The sequence below is a fragment of the Salvelinus alpinus genome, chromosome 2, assembly GCF_045679555.1.
Source record: "Salvelinus alpinus chromosome 2, SLU_Salpinus.1, whole genome shotgun sequence".
Classification (NCBI taxonomy): domain Eukaryota; kingdom Metazoa; phylum Chordata; class Actinopteri; order Salmoniformes; family Salmonidae; genus Salvelinus; species Salvelinus alpinus.
The window spans coordinates 30,959,184-30,977,088 of record NC_092087.1 but is presented as its reverse complement, the minus strand read 5'-3'; the positions used below and the strand labels follow the sequence as shown (position 1 = coordinate 30,977,088).

The 17,905-nt window shown below is 41.7% G+C and overlaps 1 protein-coding gene across 7 annotated transcripts in view; it reads left to right on the top strand.

The window, feature by feature from the left end:
• Nucleotides 1-254: 254 nt before the first annotated feature.
• Nucleotides 255-17,905, top strand: part of LOC139558805 (voltage-gated potassium channel subunit beta-2) — a 147,342-nt gene continuing 129,691 nt past the window's right edge. For 2 of the 7 annotated variants that reach the window (XM_071374339.1, XM_071374278.1), the window contains exon 1: nt 255-273. The gene's annotated coding sequence lies outside the window, so the exon portion shown is untranslated. Of the gene's footprint in view, nt 399-17,905 lie in introns of all 7 variants that reach the window. The other 5 variants (XM_071374305.1, XM_071374314.1, XM_071374295.1 and 2 more) reach the window with 5 other exon arrangements.

Here is a 17,905-nt window from a genome sequence, read left to right as displayed (position 1 = left end):
ACAGTGCTGCTGGTAATCACGATGGTTAAGGCTACGTGACGAATTCGACAACAATACATGTAGGCTAAACAACAGATTTGAGAGCTTCATATATGATTTGACTGATTGCAGTAAAATGGATTACGAAAACACAGGTGGACGTGGGAAACCTAGCTGCTAAATTGATTGACAACGAGTATAGGCAATGAAAAGCTTTGCATGGTGGTGTCGTCGCGTAAATAGCCAATGAAAGCATCGCCCCAAATAAACGGAGTGGGTCTGCAGCAGCGCATGGTGAGTGTCAAAGCGGTAAAAACAAGGGGCTGGTGGTTCAGATTGATGAGCAGAGGATTTTTAACAAAATACAAAGGTAAACGCTAACTAATTGACGAGCAGAGGATTTTTGACCAAATACAAAGGTAAACGCTAACTAACTACTGTATACGGTACCAAATCACGTTGTCGCTCTGCAATGTCACGGTAATGTAGTATGGCACGTCCAAGTTATTGTTCACTCAGCCATTTGAACGAGCTAACCTCCAGAATACAAGTTCTCAAGCAAATTAGTGGGTTAGTTAACTAGCCAGCCAACGCGATGCTGGATAAACTAGTAGTCTACAATGTAATATTGTATTAACTAACAGTAATTTAACATTGTAAATTGGTATACAAAACATTACTTGTGATTTGACTGAGGGTGCCTCGCTAGTTAGCTAGCTAGTATAGTGACGTTATGTGCCACCACGACACGCTTTACAAAAAATACCAGTGTACGAGAGACTGGCATAAGGTTACACAAAATCTATGTTAATGGATGCCTTTTTTATTTTGGGTCCATACGGTAATCGCAGTCAACTAGTGATTGATTCTTCAAAGCAAACGTGACCGCTCATGAAGCAGAGCCTTGTATGCCATTATGGGCTGTCTTGAGTAGGAACCCAAGTCTTCAGATTCACTTTGTAGAATCAATGTTTTTTTCCCACCGAGATAATATTTGTTTTATATTGGATATTCGGTTTTCCCTCGTCAATAGTTATTGAATTAAGCATGCCATGACTTAATATTGTATATTCTGAATCAGGGATGGATGGAGAACCATACACACCTTCAAAAAAAGTCAAAATCATAGGCATTAATAGAGTAGAGGCTGTTGTAGAAGTAAAGGGGGACCTATTCCAGGTCCCCCTTTACTTCTACAACAGCCTCTACTCTAATGGGATGGCTGTCCACTCGATGTTGGAACATTGCCATGGGGACTTGCTTCCATTCAGCCACAATAATTAGTGAGGTCGGGCACTGATTTATATATTTAACTAGGCAAGTCAGTTAAGACATTCTTATTTACAATGATGGCCAAACCCGGACAACGCTGGGCCAATTGTGTGCCGCCCTATGGGACTCACAATCACGTCCGGATGTGTTACAGCTGATGTTGGGCGATTAGGCCTGGCTCGCAGTCGGCGTACCAATTCATCCCAAAGGTGTTTGAGTTGAGTTCAGGCCTCTGTGCAGGCCAGTCAAGTTCTTCCACACTGATCTCAACAAACCATTTCTGTATGGACCTCGCTTTGTGCACGGAGGCATTGTCATGCTGAAACAGGAAAGGGCTTCCCATAAACTGTTTCCACAGTTGGAAGCACAGAATTGTCTAGAATGTCATTGCATGAATTAGCGTTAGGATTTCCCTATACTATATGGGCCTAGCACGACCCGTGAAAAACGGCCACAGACCATTATCCACCAAACTTTACATTTGGCACTATGCATTGGGACAGTTAGCGTTCTCCTGGCATCCGTAAAATCTAGATCCGGTAGGACGTCATTGTAAATAAGAATTTGTTCCTAACTGACTTAACCTAGTTAAATAAAGGTTAAATGTAAAAAATAAACATTGGTAAATTGTGATTCATCACTCCAGAGAACGCTTTTCCAATTGCGGTGAGCTTTACACCACTCCAGCCTACGCTTGGCATTGCGCGTGGTGGTCTTAGGTTTGTGTGTGTGGCTGCTCGACCATGTGCTGAAGTTGCTTCCAGGGGCAGTTTGGAGTGTTGCAACTGAGGCCAGACTTTCTACGCGCTTCAGCTCTCGGCGGTCCCGTTCTGTGAGCTTGTTTGGCCTACCACTTCGCAGCTGAGCTGTTGTTGCTCCTGTATGTTTCCACTTCACAATAACAGAACTTACAGTTGACCTGAAAAGCTCTAGCAGGGCAGAAATTTGAGGAACTAACATGTTGGCAAGGTGCCACCCTATGATGGCGCCACATTGAATGTCACTGAGCTCTTCAGTAAGGCTATTCTACTGCTAATGTTTGTCTATGGAGATTGCATGGCTTTGTGCTTGATTTTATACACGTGTCAGCAACAGGTGTGGCAGAAGTAGCTGAATCCACCAATTTGAAGAGGTGTCCACATACATTTGTGTATAGAGGTCGACCGATTTCAAGTTTTCATAACAATCGGTAATCTGCCTTTTTGGACACCGATTATGGCCGATTACATTGCAATCCACGAGTAGACTGTGTTGCAGGCTGACCCTGTTACGTGAGTGTTGCGTCAAAAGGACCTTGTGGCTGCAAGGAGCCAAGATAAGTTGCTAGCTAGCATTAAACTTCGTATACATTTTTTTTTCACATAATCCCTAGTTAACTAAACATGGTTGATGATATTACTAGGTTAACTAGCTTGTCCTGCGTTGCATATAACCAATGCAGTGCTTGTTAATTTATCCTCGAATCCACAGCCTACTTCAACTTCGCAAACGGGTGATGATTTAACAAAGCGCATTGCCGAAAAAAGCACAATCTTTGCACAAATGTTTGCCTAACCATAAACATCAATGCCTTTCTTAATATCAATACATAGACATATTTTTTTTAAACCTGCATATTTAGTTAAAAGAAATGCATGTTAGAAGGCAATATTAACTAGGGAAATTGTCACTTCTCTTGCGTTCAGTGCAAGCAGTCAGGGTATTTGCAACAGTTTGGGCCGCCTGGCTCGTTGCAAACTGGGAACCAATTTTACATAATTATGACATAACATTGAAGGTTGTGCAATGTAACAGCAATATTTAGATTTAGGGTTGCCACATTTCTGTGTGTTTATTATAATTAAGTCTATGATTTGATAGAGCAGTCTGACTGAGTGGTGGTAGGCAGCAGCAGGCTCATAAGCATTCAATCAAACAGCACTTTCCTGCGTTTGCAAGCAGCTCTTAGCAATGCTTGAAGCACAGCGCTGTTTATGACTTCAAGCCTATCAACTCCCGAGATTATGCTGGCAATACTATAGTGCCTATAAAAACATACAATAGTCAAAGGTATATGAAGTACAAATGGTATAGAGAGAAATAGTCGACGCGTCATTATTCCTATAAAAACTATAACCTAAAACTTAACTGGGAATATTGAACCACCAGCTTTTATATGTTCTCATGTTCTGAGCAAGGAACTTCAACGTTACATGGCACATATTTCCCTTTTACTTCTCCAACACGGTTATTTAAACCAAATTGAACATGTTTCATTATTTATTTGAGACTAAATAGTTTTTATTTATGCATTATATTAAGTTAAAGTAAGTGTTCATTCAGTATTGTTGTAGTTGTCATTGTTTTATTTATATATAAAAAAATAAAATCATAATTGGTCGACCTCTAAAGTTCCAGTCAATCGTTTGGACACCTACACACCTTCCAAGGTTTCTTTATTTTTACTATTTTCTACATTGTAAAATAATAGTGAAGACATCAAAACTACAAACTAACACATGGAATCATGTAGTAACCAAAAAAAAAATCTAAATATAGTTGAGATTCTTCAAAGTAGCCACACTTTGCCTTAATGATAGCTTTGCACACTTTTGGCATTCTCTCTAACAGCTTCATCAGGTAGTCAGTTGGGATGCGTTTCAATTAACAGGTGTGCCTTGTTAAAAGTTAATTTGTAGAATTGATTTTGTTCTTAATGCCTTTGAGCCTATCAGTTGTGTTGTGACAAGGTATGGTTGGTATACAGAAGAGAGCCCTATTTGGTAAAAGATAAAGTCCATATTATGGCAAGAACAGTTAAAATAAGCAAAGAGAAACAACAGTCCATCATTACTTTAAGACATGAAGGTTAGTCAATCTGGAAAATTTCAAGAACTTTCAAAGTTTCTTCAAGTGCAGTCGCAAAAACCATCAAGCTCTATGATGAAACTGGCTCTCATGAGGACCGCCACAGGAAAGGAAGACCCAGAGTTCATTAGTTAACTGCACCTCAGATTGCATCCCAAATAAATGCTTCAGAGTTCAAGTAACAGACACATTTCAACCGTTCAGAATGAATCAGGCCTTCGCGGTTGAATTGCTGCAAAGAAACCACTACTAAAGGACACCAATAATAAGGGGACTTGCTTGGGCCAAGAAACACATGCAATGGGCATTAGACCGGTGGACATCTGTCCTTTTGGTCTGATTAATCCAAATCTGAGATTTTTGGTTCCAACCGCTGTCTTTGCAAGACGCAGAGTAGGTGAATGGATGATCTCCGCATGTGTGGTTCCCACCGTGAACCATTGACAAGAAGTTCTGATGGTGTGGGGGTGGCCTGCTGGAGACACTATCTGTGATTGATTTAGAATTCAAGGCACACTTAACCAGCATGGCTACAACTGCATTCTGCAGCGACACTCCATCTCATCTGGTTTGCACTTAGTGGGACTATCATTTGTTTTTCCACAGGACAATGACCCCAAAAAACACCTCCAGCCTATGTAAGGGCGATTTGACCAAGAAGGAGGGTGATGGCGTGCTGCATGAGATGATCTAGTCTCCACAATCACCCGACCTCAACCCAATTGAGATGGTTTGGTATGTGTTGGACTGCAGAGTGAAGGAAAAGCAGCCAACAAGTGCTCAGCATATGTGGGATCTCCTTCAAGACTGTTGGAAAAGCATTTCAGGTGAAGCTGGTTGAGAGAATGCAAAGAGTGTGCAAAGGTTGTCTACTTTGAAAAATCTAACATTTATTGTGATTTAACCCTTTTTTGGTTACCACATGATTTCAAATGTTATTTCATAGTTTTGATGTCTTCACTATTATTCTACAATGTAGAAAATAAATTAAAACCCGTGTGTGTGAAACATCCCTTTTTCAGGACCCTGTCTTTAAAAGATAATTTGTAAAAATCCAAAGATTCTTCATTGTAAAGGGTTTAAACACTGTTTCCCATGCTTGTTCAGTGAACCATAAACAATTCATGAACATGCACCTGTGGAATGGTCGCTAAGACACTAACAGCTTACAGACGGTAGGCAATTAAGGTCACAGTTATGAAAACTTAGGACACTAAAAACGCCTTTCTACTGACTCTGAAAAACACCAAAAGAAAGATGCCCAGGGTTCCTGCTCATCTGCGTGAACGTGCCTTAGGTATGCTGCAAGGAGGCATGAGGACTGCAGATGTGGCCAGGGCAATAAATTGCAATGTCCGTACTATGAGACGCCTAAGACAGCGCTACAGGGAGACAGGACAGACAGCTGATCGTCCTCGCAGTGGCAGACCACGTAACAACACCTGCACAGGATCGGTACATCCGAACATCACAACTGCGGGACAGGTACAGGATGGCAACAACTGCCCGAGTTACACCAGGAACGCACAATCCCTCCATCAGTGCTCAGACTGTCCGCAATAGGCTGAGAGAGGCTGGAATGAGGGCTTACAAGGAATGAGTGTTACACCGAGGCCTGTACTCTGGAGCAGGATCGAGGTGGAGGCTCCGTCAATGTCTTGGTTCGGTGTGTCACAGCATCAACGGACTGAGCTTGTTGTCACTGCAGGCAATCTCAACGCTGTGGGTTACAGGGAAGACATCCTCCCTCATGTGGTACCCTTCCTGCAGGCTCATCCTGACATGACCCTCCAGCATGACAATGCCACCACGCACAGAATGAGCAGTATAGCTGATTTCCTGCAAGACAGGAATGTCAGTGTTCTGCTTGCGACAAGCCCGGATCTCAATTCCATTGAGCACGCCTGGGACCTGTAGGATCGGAGGGTGAGGGCTAGGGCCATTCCCCCCAGAAATGTCCAGGAACTTGCAGGTGCCTTGGTGGTAGTGGGGTAACATCTCATAGCAAGAACTGGCAAATCTGGTGCAGTACTTAATGCAGCTGGTGGCCACACCAGATACTGACTGTTACTTTTTGATTTTTGTTTCTCGGACACGTTATTCAATTTCTGTTAGTCACGTGTCTGTGGAACTTTTTCAGTTTGTCTCAGTTGTTGAATCTTATGTTCATACAAATATTTACACATGTTAAGTTTGCTGAAAATAAATGCAATTGACAGTGGGGGCATTTAAAAAATTATTTTTTGCTGAGTGTATGTATGTTAATAAAAGCTACATACAAACCTGGTCTCTTTTTTTTCTTCTCTTGAGTAAGGGAGCTCCAAAATGCAGGCGTTTCAGCCTAGCTCAGTGCTTTCTGTGGTGGAACAAGCCAGCGGAAAATACCGTGACTGGCTCAGTGTTCTGTCACTCATGGGGACACTACGTCACCGCCAGGTCTAAGGGTAAAGCTCTAAAATTCTAGCCCCTTGGGTGCTGCCATAGAGTTACATTAGAAGTGCCCATCCAAGAAGGCTCAAGGTCATTGACCACAGATAAAATTATGTCAAATCACGTTATATCTACAGTAGCTTTGATTGAACATCATACTTTCAAAATCTTAGCTAGCAGTCATCATACACACAGGAAACTGTTGCGCGTGGAAAAACCCAGCAGCACTGCGGTTCTTGACACACTCAAACTGGTGCACCAGGCACCTACTACCATACCCCGTTCACAGGCACTTAAATAATTTGTTTTGCCAATTCACCCTCTGAATGGCACACATACACAATCCATGTTTCAATTGTATCAAGGCTTAAACATCCTTATTTAACCTGTCCTCCCCTTCATCTACTCTGATGGAAGTAGATTTAACAGGTGACATCAATCCGGGATCATTGCGTTCACCTGGTCAGTCTGTCATGGAAAGAGCTGGTGTTCCTAATGTTTTGTGCACTCAGTGTACGTCTATACTATAGGATTACAAAATCATATTGTGTGCTATAAGCCTATACATAAATGCAAATGATGCTGTATGTTATTCAAGCTTAGCCTACAGTCGTATTCATGTCACTACACTGTCATCCTCTTTGATAGCACATTTCTGGCATGTTAACATTTAGCGCCGTTGCACATACATGCTAGCATGTGTTATTCTGCTTGAGCAATCTGTACAGTAGAGCAATGGAGGCCTGTATGCCTTCCTTTTTCTGGACGGGGTGTTGGGGGGCCAGGGTGAAGTCACACTAACTCATTGGTTAAATGATGCAATTATAGAAGTCTTCTATTCAAGTAAGTAAATATATTTTGAAGATACCTACATGAACATTGTGTGCAGGCTAACTCAAATGATCTGCTAATGTAATATTAGCCTAACAGCTAAACTGGGAATTGATTAGACTTACCAGTGATGAAATGATTGGAGCAGACCCTAGGTCATCCTCCAGATCTTAATGGGCAAAGCCATTTTTTTTCTCTTTTCTGACAGGTCTTGAGTCATATCTCCTTGGTGTTTCAACCTTGTTAGAGCAGCCAAATACTGCACAGAAATTGACTGTGACAATGGCTCAACTAGTTTTAGGCACTGTTATCATGCAGCTTGGGTTAATCAGTCTGTCAGTAATTGATGCAGTGGTCTTCCAACATATCCGCCAGGAGGTGTCGTACGTCAACTGGCAACCCTCTGTTTGTGAATCCAGATATCCAGATATGAGAGCCGTTTGGTTCCAGGTGAAGACAGTCTTAGTACAGAAATGCAGGGAGCATAACTGTCACTGGGTAGTGAGTGAGGGGTTAATATGAATGGGTGGGTTGATATATTTATATATACAGTTGGAGTCAAGTTGACATACATCTTAGCCAAATGCATTTAAACTCAGCTTTTCACAATTCCTGACATTTAATCCGAGTAAAAATTCCCTGTATTAGGTCAGTTAGGATCACCACTTTATTTTGTGCACATTTGTGGCCTGCTGGAGGTCATTTTGCAGGGCTCTGGCAGTGATCCTCCTTGCACAAAGGCGGAGGTAGCGGTCCTGCTGCTGGGTTGTTGCCCTCCTACGGCCTCCTGATGTACTGGCCTGTCTCCTGGTAGCGCCTCCATGCTCTGGACACTACGCTGACAGACACAGCAAACCTTCTTGCCACAGCTCGCATTGATGTGCCATCCTGGATGAGCTGCACTACCTGAGCCACTTGTGTGGGTTGTAGACTCCGTCTCATGCTACCACTAGAGTGAAAGCACCGCCAGCATTCAAAAGTGACCAAAACATTAGCCAGGAAGCATAGGAACTGAGAAGTGGTCTGCAGCAGAATCACTCCTTTTTTGGGGGTGTCTTGCTAATTGCCTATAATTTCCACCTTTTGTCTATTCCATTTGCACAACAGCATGTGACATTTATTGTTAATCAGTGTTGCTTCCTAAGTGGACAGTTTGATTTCACAGAAGTGTGATTGACTTGGAGTTACATTGTGTTGTTTAAGTGTTTATTTTTTTGAGCAGTGTATATATGTGTATATGTATATATGTGTATATGTATGTATGTGTGTACTGTATGTATGTGCCCAGTTGGTAGTGAGGAGGGCAAACACTTAAATGCCTGTCAGGGACAGGAGCACAGATGGTGCCCAGAACTCCCTTATGTCATTGCCTGGCTCCGATCCAGAGGAGAACATCCTAATACACTTCAGACACTCACTCTGGGCATACAGCGCACACTCGCCTGGGAACTGTGATCATGTTAATAATGGAAAAGGGTTCTAAGAAGCCCAAGCTGCATTCTCCTATCCAGCGGTCCTTCAACTCCCAATGAAGATACATGGCATTTATGCCCCCTAGTCTTCTGTCTGTGGGACCCTGCTGGGACATGTGACAACGGTTGATGTGAGGTGGTGCAGCTGGCACCAGAAGCTGGAGATGTGACCAGAAATGTTACCTTTAGCCCGATACCGCCGCGCAGCAGTCGCAGAACAAGGAAATATCAGTCCACTGAGAGAAACATGCGATTTAACTTCACTACACTTTCTAGAGCAGCGGTCACCAACCGGTCGATCTCCAAAGCATTCCTAGTCGATCGACAAATATTTCTGCAAAAAACCCAATGATAAAGCCTTATTTATTTGGTGGTAGGTGCACCCAATTTCAGGTGCCCTGTTGCCATTTTTAACCATTTCATGTGGCTGAAGGCATAAACTCTGCCTTCCCGGCAGGCTCGGAGAGCATATCAAGTGCACTATTATGCCTTCCACTGGCCAATTGGATGGGTCAGATTAGAGGTCGACCGATTTTATGATTTTCAACACCGATATTATTGGAGGACCAAAAAATGCCGATACCGATAAATCGGACGATTTTTATTTTTTTATAAATATAATGACAATTACACCAATACTGAATGAACACTTTTATTTTAACTTGATATAATACATCAATAAAATCAATTTAGTCTCAAATAAATAATGAAACATGTTCATTTTGGTGTAAATAATGCAAAAACAAAGTGTTGGAGAAGAAGGTAAAAGTGCAATATTTGCCATGTAAAAAAGCTAACGTTTAAGTTCCTTGCTCAGAACATAAGAAAGCTGGTGGTTCCTTTTAACATGAGTCTTCAATATTCCCAGGTAAGAAGTTTTAGGTTGTATTTATTATAGGACTATTTATCTCTATACCATTTGTATTTTATATACCTTTGACTATTGGATGTTCTTATAGGCACTATAGTATTGCCAGCCTAATCTCGGGAGTTGATAGGCTTGAAGTCATAAACAGCACAATGCTTGAAGCACAGCGAAGAGCTGCTGGCAAATGCAGGAAAGTGCTGTTTGAATGAATGCTTACGAACCTGCTGCTGCCTATCACCGCTCAGTCAGACTGCTCGATCAAATCATAGACTTAATTATAATATAATAACACAGAAATACGAGCCTTACGTCATTAATATGGTCAAATCCGGTAACACTCATTTAGAAAACAAAACGTTTTCTTTCAGTGAAATACGGAACCGTTCCGTATTTTATCTAACGGGTGGCATCCCTAAGTCTAAATATTGCTGTTACATTGCACAACCTTCAATGTTATGTCATAATTATGTACAATTCTGGCAAATTAATTACGGTCTTTGTTAGGAAGAAATGGTCTTCACACAGTTCGCAACAAGCCAGGCAGCCCAAACTGCTGTATATACCCTGACTGCTTGCACAGAACGCAAGAGAAGTGACACAATTTCCCTAGTTAAATGAAATTCATGTTAGCAGGCAATATTAACTAAATTTGCAGGTTTAAAAATATATACTTGTGTATTGATTTTAAGAAAGGCATTGATGTTTATAGTTAGGTACACATTGGTGCAACGACAGTGCTTTTTTCGCGAATGCGCTTGTTAACCTCTCTTGGGCACGTGAGACGGTAGCGTCCCACCTCTTCAACAGCCAGTGAAACTGCTGGGCGCCAAATTCAAATACAGAAATACTCATTATAAAAATTCAGAAAACAAAACATATTTTACATAGGTTTAAAGATTAACTGCTTGTGAAGTCAAAACAGGAAGACAAAAAAATCAAAATTGTATCCGTAAAGTTCATAGAAACATGTCAAACGATGTTTATATTCAAACCTCAGGTTGTTTTTAGCCTAAATAATCGATCATATTTCAACCGGACAATAACGTCATCAATTTAAAAGGTAAACAAGAAACGCACTCTCTCGGTCTTGCGCAGGAAAAAGCTCTGTGACACGGCAGGGTCCACTCATTCAGACTGCTCTTACTTCTTCATATTTCAGAATACAATTTCATTTTTTCAGAATACATTTTTCAGAATGCAATTTGAGTCCTAAGTCAATGGATACTGTATTAGCATTGAATAGAAAACTACAAAACCCCCCAAAAAATAACCTGAGAAAAATCCATTCAGGAAGTTTCGCCTGCCAAATCCGTTCTGCTATACTCAGACACTATTTTAACAGTTTTGGAAACTTTAGAGTGTTTTCTATCCAAATTGACCAGTTATATGCATATCATATATTCTGGGCCCGAGATGCAGGGAGTTTAATTTGGGCATGCATTTTATCCAAAATTCCGAACGCTGCCCCCTACCCTAGAGAAGTTAACAAAGAAGTAGGTACTCCTACATGCTTAATTTAGTTATTAATGTAACTTTAATTGTTCTACAAACATTGTGCTATATTTTTTTATTTTTAATACACTAAGCCTGCACGATGTGACTAATGATTTGAAAAAAGTTGATGGAAATGCATGAGCTGACGCAGCAGATGGGAACGTTTACCTTGAAATGTTGATAAACTGAGGCTATTTCTTCACATAAGCGCAGCGATGCACACACGGCTGTAGGCCATAAGCGCAGCGATGCACACACGGCTGTAGGCCATAAGCGCAGCGATGCACACACGGCTGTAGGCCATAAGCGCAAATGTTCGATTAGCAGTAAAACACCGTTCTCGAAAGTGACCACGAATGCGATTATGCACATAATGCTTTTATTATAAACGTGCATTTTTATGGTAAATTCTTCCCCCCAAAACTTCAAACTCACGTGCTGCTTATGTATGCCAGTTAGGCTCGACACCACTTGTAAAGCGGATTAATGTGCTTAACTTCTTAAAATTATTTGGCAACTAGTTGTGATACAAACCTTCTCAAAACATATAGGCCTATGGGCTAGGCTGCATGAGGTGATGGAAAAAATGGATTCTGCTAGTCCGTGGTGTGTAATTGGTCCTGATGTCTAGAAGGTATTTTCGGTCATATGCGACGGTAGCGGCAACGTTATGTACAAAATAAGTAAATTTATAAACAACGCAAATAAATGAACAAAAAACGCAATCGGCTGGGGGCACGTAAAACGTCTGCGCCTTCTCCAGCGACAGCTTACATATCTTACATAATAATAATAATAATAATAAATGTACTGAGTAAGAGCAAACGTATCTAACTAACATAATTAGTTATACAGTGTTGATAAAACATGTTTACTGGAGAACTGAGACGAAGTAGAGACTCTGGACAGGGTGGATGAGGTTTAATTAAATGCAATTTATTCAGAGGTAAAGATATCTGAAATAGCGTGCACGGACCCTTTTCATCAAGCTCAAATGGAACTATCCGAAAGAAGCCCAGATAACAGAGTGCATATACATTTTATACAGTACAGAAAGTAGGTTGAGTCTGGAAGTTCTGGTCCTCTGGTTGGTTCTGATGAGTTGGGCGAGGTCTCCTTCAGGCCAGTATCACTGTCCCATTGGCTCTGAGTAGAGTTCTTTGTCTTCAGAAATGTTCAGCTAAAACAGGAGATTAAGTGTGTGCGTAGATGTTCCTATTTTGACATTTCTGTGTGTCTGTAAAATGTTCAGACTGAAGAGGAGTTTTTGTGTGTGCGTAGATGTTCCTGTCTTATCTGTGTTTATGAAAGGTTTACGTCAGCCCTCTGTCCTTGGGTATGTGTGTGTCTCAGTTTCTCGTGATATGCAGTACCAGGCACCACTTTTCTTATCAGTCTTTATGAAAAGGCCTGTGTCAGCCATCTGTCTCTGGGTGTGTGTGGGTCTCCGTTTCTGCTATGAGTTTGTGAGAAACCCTGTTTGGAAAGAAGTTAGTTATAACAATGTATTAGCAAATATGCTTGTGTTATAATAAATGATATTTATTACAAATCCCCCTCTTCACGTCTCACAAGAGACGTGACAAACGCTAGGACAAAAGCTACAAGTGGCAAAAAATAGAGTAAACTTTATCAGAAGATAAAGTTTTGATTCCCCCTCTTCACGTCTCACAAGAGACGTGACATAAACTTAGGTGAAAGTAAGAAAAGCAAAAGTAAACAACCAGGGAAACTTTCTCAGAGAGAAAGTTTTAATTCCCCCTCTTCACGTCTCACAAGAGACGTGACATAAACTTAGGTGAAAGTAAGAAAAGCAAAAGTAAACAACCAGGGAAACTTTCTCAGAGAGAAAGTTTTAATTCCCCCTCTTCACGTCTCACAAGAGACGTGACATAAACTTAGGTGAAAGTAAGAAAAGCAAAAGTAAACAACCAGGGAAACTTTATCAGAGAGAAACTATTCCCCCTCTTCACGTGACAAAAGCTATGAATGGCGTTTAATTAGTCATCAGTCCAATAGCCTGGCTCAGCATCCTCCAGGGCAAGCATAGGAAACATCTGTCCCTTCTCTGCCTGGTTGGGATCAATAGCATTAGTTATGATCCTAGTGGTCAGTGTTCGAATACATGGAATGCAGCAGCATCCACAAAGCACCAGTATCGCAGTGAAGACAGATATAGATACCAGTATGGAGGAAACAAGCATCTTATATTTCCCAAACGCATCCATCCAAGAGTCCCACATAGAGGTGTCAACCCCGGAGTGGTGCTTCATCTTCTCATTAAGTGTACGAAGACCCTCTAAGGCAACAGTAAGACTACCATCAGTTGCTGTGTTATTGGGAATGAAAGTACAACATTGCTCCCCGAACATGGCACAAACACCTCCGCGTTCAGCCAACAACATATCCACCGCGATTCTATTTTGGAATGCCATCAGGGATGTAGCTGCCAATTGTCCATGGACCGCCTCGAAACCTTGTTGAGTCCAATTACCTAATTTTTTAACCAAAAAACGAGAAAATGTTAAACCCTCAGGTCCATCCCTCTATACAACCTGTACCAGGTGGGCTCGTCGCCACCCGGGAACTTCAAACCTTCACAACAGGGAGGACAAACATCACTTTTTATTCATTCGACAACCTCTACTACAGCAAACCAAGGGTCCTCCTCTGTCAGGCCCACTCTCCTGCGAAAGCTTGATTCCGTATCAGCCTCTCCAACTGGAGCATCAAGCAACGGCATCATACCAGAGGTCCTTGCCCCATCTGTAACAGACTTCTTCAAACAAGGTATGATACAGGTAGCACAGCACATGAGCATAAGAAAAACAACAACTAGAGTCAGAAATCCAGTAACCATCATTGTAGTGCCAGTAACCATCATTGTAGTGCACTTACCAAACCAACCACCCAGCCAGGGGAACAGTCCACTCTCCTCCACACCTGCAAGACCCTCCATCTCCACCGATAACCTTGCCAACCCACTCAGAGCTTTTTGAAATGCTCCCATCCGGACTAGTATTGTTAGGGACAAACGTGCAACACTGTTCTCCAATCATTTTACATACACCTCCCTGGTTGGCCAGTATCATGTCTAGTGCTAGCCTATTCTGTCTAGCAGTTCGAGAGGTGGCATCCAATTGTTCAGCCATCCCCCTAAGTGCAGTGTGGGTGTAGTTGACAAATCATTGTTGATTATATTAAAGATAATTGATCCAGGCATTTTGTTTAGTATCACCAATAGCTGGGCCAATGGTGGGCATCAGATGCCACAGACCATCATTTCTGTTTAATGCCTGGAATTCGTGGGGGGACCCCTATTGGGACCCCCAACAGGTTGGTGTGGATGTTATCTGTACCCTCGGACCAAGGAGCGTCACGGCTCTGCCATCTCCTGGGTTGGTTCCGAGCCTCTGTGTCATGTGCAGCTCTCAGAAGTTGGTCAGCTGTAACCTCAATAATAGGCAATGGTGTTATCAGACTGGCCAAAGCACATGTGCCCTGACAATCTCCTTTCAAAATGGGGTCAATCGCCTGGCAGGTCCACACATCCACCATACATCAGCAACACCTCCAGTTAATAGTGGCATTGGTGATGCAGGTAGCAGTAGGGAGCCTCCCATAGTCTATACCCCTACCTGTACCAGTGTTACAGCTGTAATATCCCCCATATGCCTTAACCCCCCATGGTGTCTTCTGGGGAGGGACTTCTGGGAACACAAGACTCAGAGTTTTACACAGGGTTGAATTTGGCTTAAACTTTCCAATATGCACATCCAACCTTCCCCATTACTTAGGGCAAATGGGTGAGCAGCCAGAATAGGTCTGGCATGTCCACATACGACACAGTCCTTTCTATTTATTGTTTTGCAGGCCAACCACATATTCTCCCTTTCCTCATAACCAGTTTCAGTCCCCAATTGTTCACTATCTGAGATGTCTTTTACATTTATTACCTGTCCCAGATTGGAGAGCTTAGGTGATGGCGTGGGACTTGGTCTTGAGGTGGTGGAGGAGGCCGGCTGAATCCCTGGTCCGTTGGAACTGGTGGTGGTTCTGGCAGCACTGTGATGGTAACATCCCCATCGTATCCTAAACAGACAGCTCAGGACCAGAAGCAGTCCTGTAAAGCCCCATCCTCTCCCAGAGAACACATCATCAGCTAGAGATCAAGCAACACTTTCACTTCTATGAACGTACACAGTGAGGAAAGGTCGGGGTCAGGGAATTCTTCATTAAGGAGTTGACCCCTGAGCTTTATTAGCAACAGTTCTTCTCCTTAACTCTGTGATCATTCGGCAGTGTCAGTGTGTCTCACCCTCCAAGTGCGATATGCCCCCAGGTCGAGTGAATCACCTTCTCCTTTAATTCATCTGTAACGCATAAAATCCTGGACATACAGGTTTGGTTAACCACCAGTTTCTCATTTGTTTTATCTGATTATATATTTAACTTCTATACCTATTTGTTAGCTATAATTATTATTATTATTTATTTTTTAATTATTATTATTATTATTTATTTTTTTAATAATTAGTTTATTATCCAATAGGCCCCATCCTATCCTAGACCACAATGTACCCATCCCCCTCTTGATACCTGGCTCTAGCCAGGTAACAACCTTACCTATTCTAAATAATGACTTAGGTAAGAATAGTAAAATATTCTTATGTTCTACATTATCATGTAGGAGCGCCCCTTTCATGTCTCCATTCAGTAACTGTTATCTACCCATTCTGTTATCCATGTCCTGGCGCCCCTTCCGAAACTCCCCTCTCTGCTCTCAAACCTTCAAGGTCTCAGCAGTGTAGGGAGGGCCTGTCTGTCTGCCCTTTCCCTTATCTGTCTGTAACAACTGTTTTGTTTCCAAATTTTAACTAAATGTCTCACTGTTTGGCTTCATCTAAACTCATGGATTTTTAGAAAAACATGTCTATGGTGGCAATTTCTAGAGTCCTTACATATTAATTTACCTCAAAACCAGTATACCAAATGACCACATGCATTATCTACATGACCATCCCCCGAAGCTGATCAGACTTCAAGAGACAGCCATGATGCAGGTCAAAGGTTACAACACCCCCTTACATTCGTGTTCCATACCATGTCTAGACCTATTAAAGAACCCCTTATCTTTAAAAATTAAACATTTCCTTGTCTAATTAAAACTCAGAAAATAAAACTCTGAATATTCCATATATGAGTGTGCCCCTTTAAGATACCTTGTCTCTGGGAACATGTAAATCCCCTTAACCCAAACGTTTACTACAAACAAAACATAATTACATAGTTATACCTGTCACAAGAATTTAAAACATGGCCAAGAGGATTAAGTCCTCACCACATTAAAGCTCAGGCTTGGACTTAGGTACCGAGCGGCGACCAGTTAAAAAATAGTTATTAACCTGACCCGGATTTGCCAATTCAGCACGAGCTCCCGAATGATCAAACTCAGTTTAATTCCGATGCTACCTAGAAGGGTGTCCGAGGCGTGTACGAGGTTGCCAACAACTTACATCTTCAACTTACACTAACTTCTAGTCCCGGACACTGATACAAACTTGAACAGACACTTCAATCTTATGGATACTCCTAGTTCTAGCAACTAGCCCCATTACTAAGATGTGTCATTACTTCTCACTTATCTTACGGATACTCCTAGTTGCAACTAGCCCCGTTTCTAAGATATATCAGAATAAATGGCAGATATCTTTACACAAGTGCCTTCACATGTAAATACTTTATACCCTGCCATTGGACCTTGTGAATCTGTTTGGAGAGAGCTGCAGAAAGTTCCGTCAGTTTTCTCACATAGTCAGACATTGCAATTTGTTGTACATCAAGAGCGGGCATATGACCTCCCTCTCTTGGTGTACCACACATCTATCTTAGCCTTCAAAGTCTGATTGGCCCTCCCACGAGGTCTTGAGATTGGGGCCTGTACATTTATATTGTTCCTTTCCCCCTGCCCTGTCCTGTATTTTTTGTTCTAGGTATTCATTGAACTCTAGTTTTGGGCCATTAGCGGCTGCCATGGTAAATTTCAGGATCAGGTTTGACTATCTTAGTGCACTTAGCCCGTCACTGGCCGAGGCCAGCAATGTATTCTCGGTCCTGACACCGACTTATCTCTGGTGCCCCACACTCGTACACAAATAATTATTTACAGCAGTTATTACTGTTAAACAGATTTTGTTAATCGAGTTGTTATATATTTTCCCAGAAGGTATCAGAATCGCCCTTCTGGAACAATATATCTACGAACTCAAGCGCTGCTAAAATAATTATCAATTCAATTATAGGAATTATTTTGCAAAAGTTATCAGCGTTTTTCAGTTTTTCGAGTTGTTATATATTTTCCCAGAAGGTATCAGAATCGCCCTTCGGGAACAATATATCAACGAACTCAAGCGCTGCTAAAATAATTATCAATTCAATTATATGAATTATTTTACAAAAGTTATCAGCGTTTTTCAGTTTTTCGAGTTGTTATATATTTTCCCAGAAGGTATCAGAATCGCCCTTCTGGAACAATATATCTACGAACTCAAGCGCTGCTAAAATAATTATCAATTCAATTATAGGAATTATTTTGCAAAAGTTATCAGCGTTTTTCAGTTTTTCGAGTTGTTATATATTTTCCCAGAAGGTATCAGAATCGCCCTTCGGGAACAATATATCAACGAACTCAAGCGCTGCTAAAATAATTATC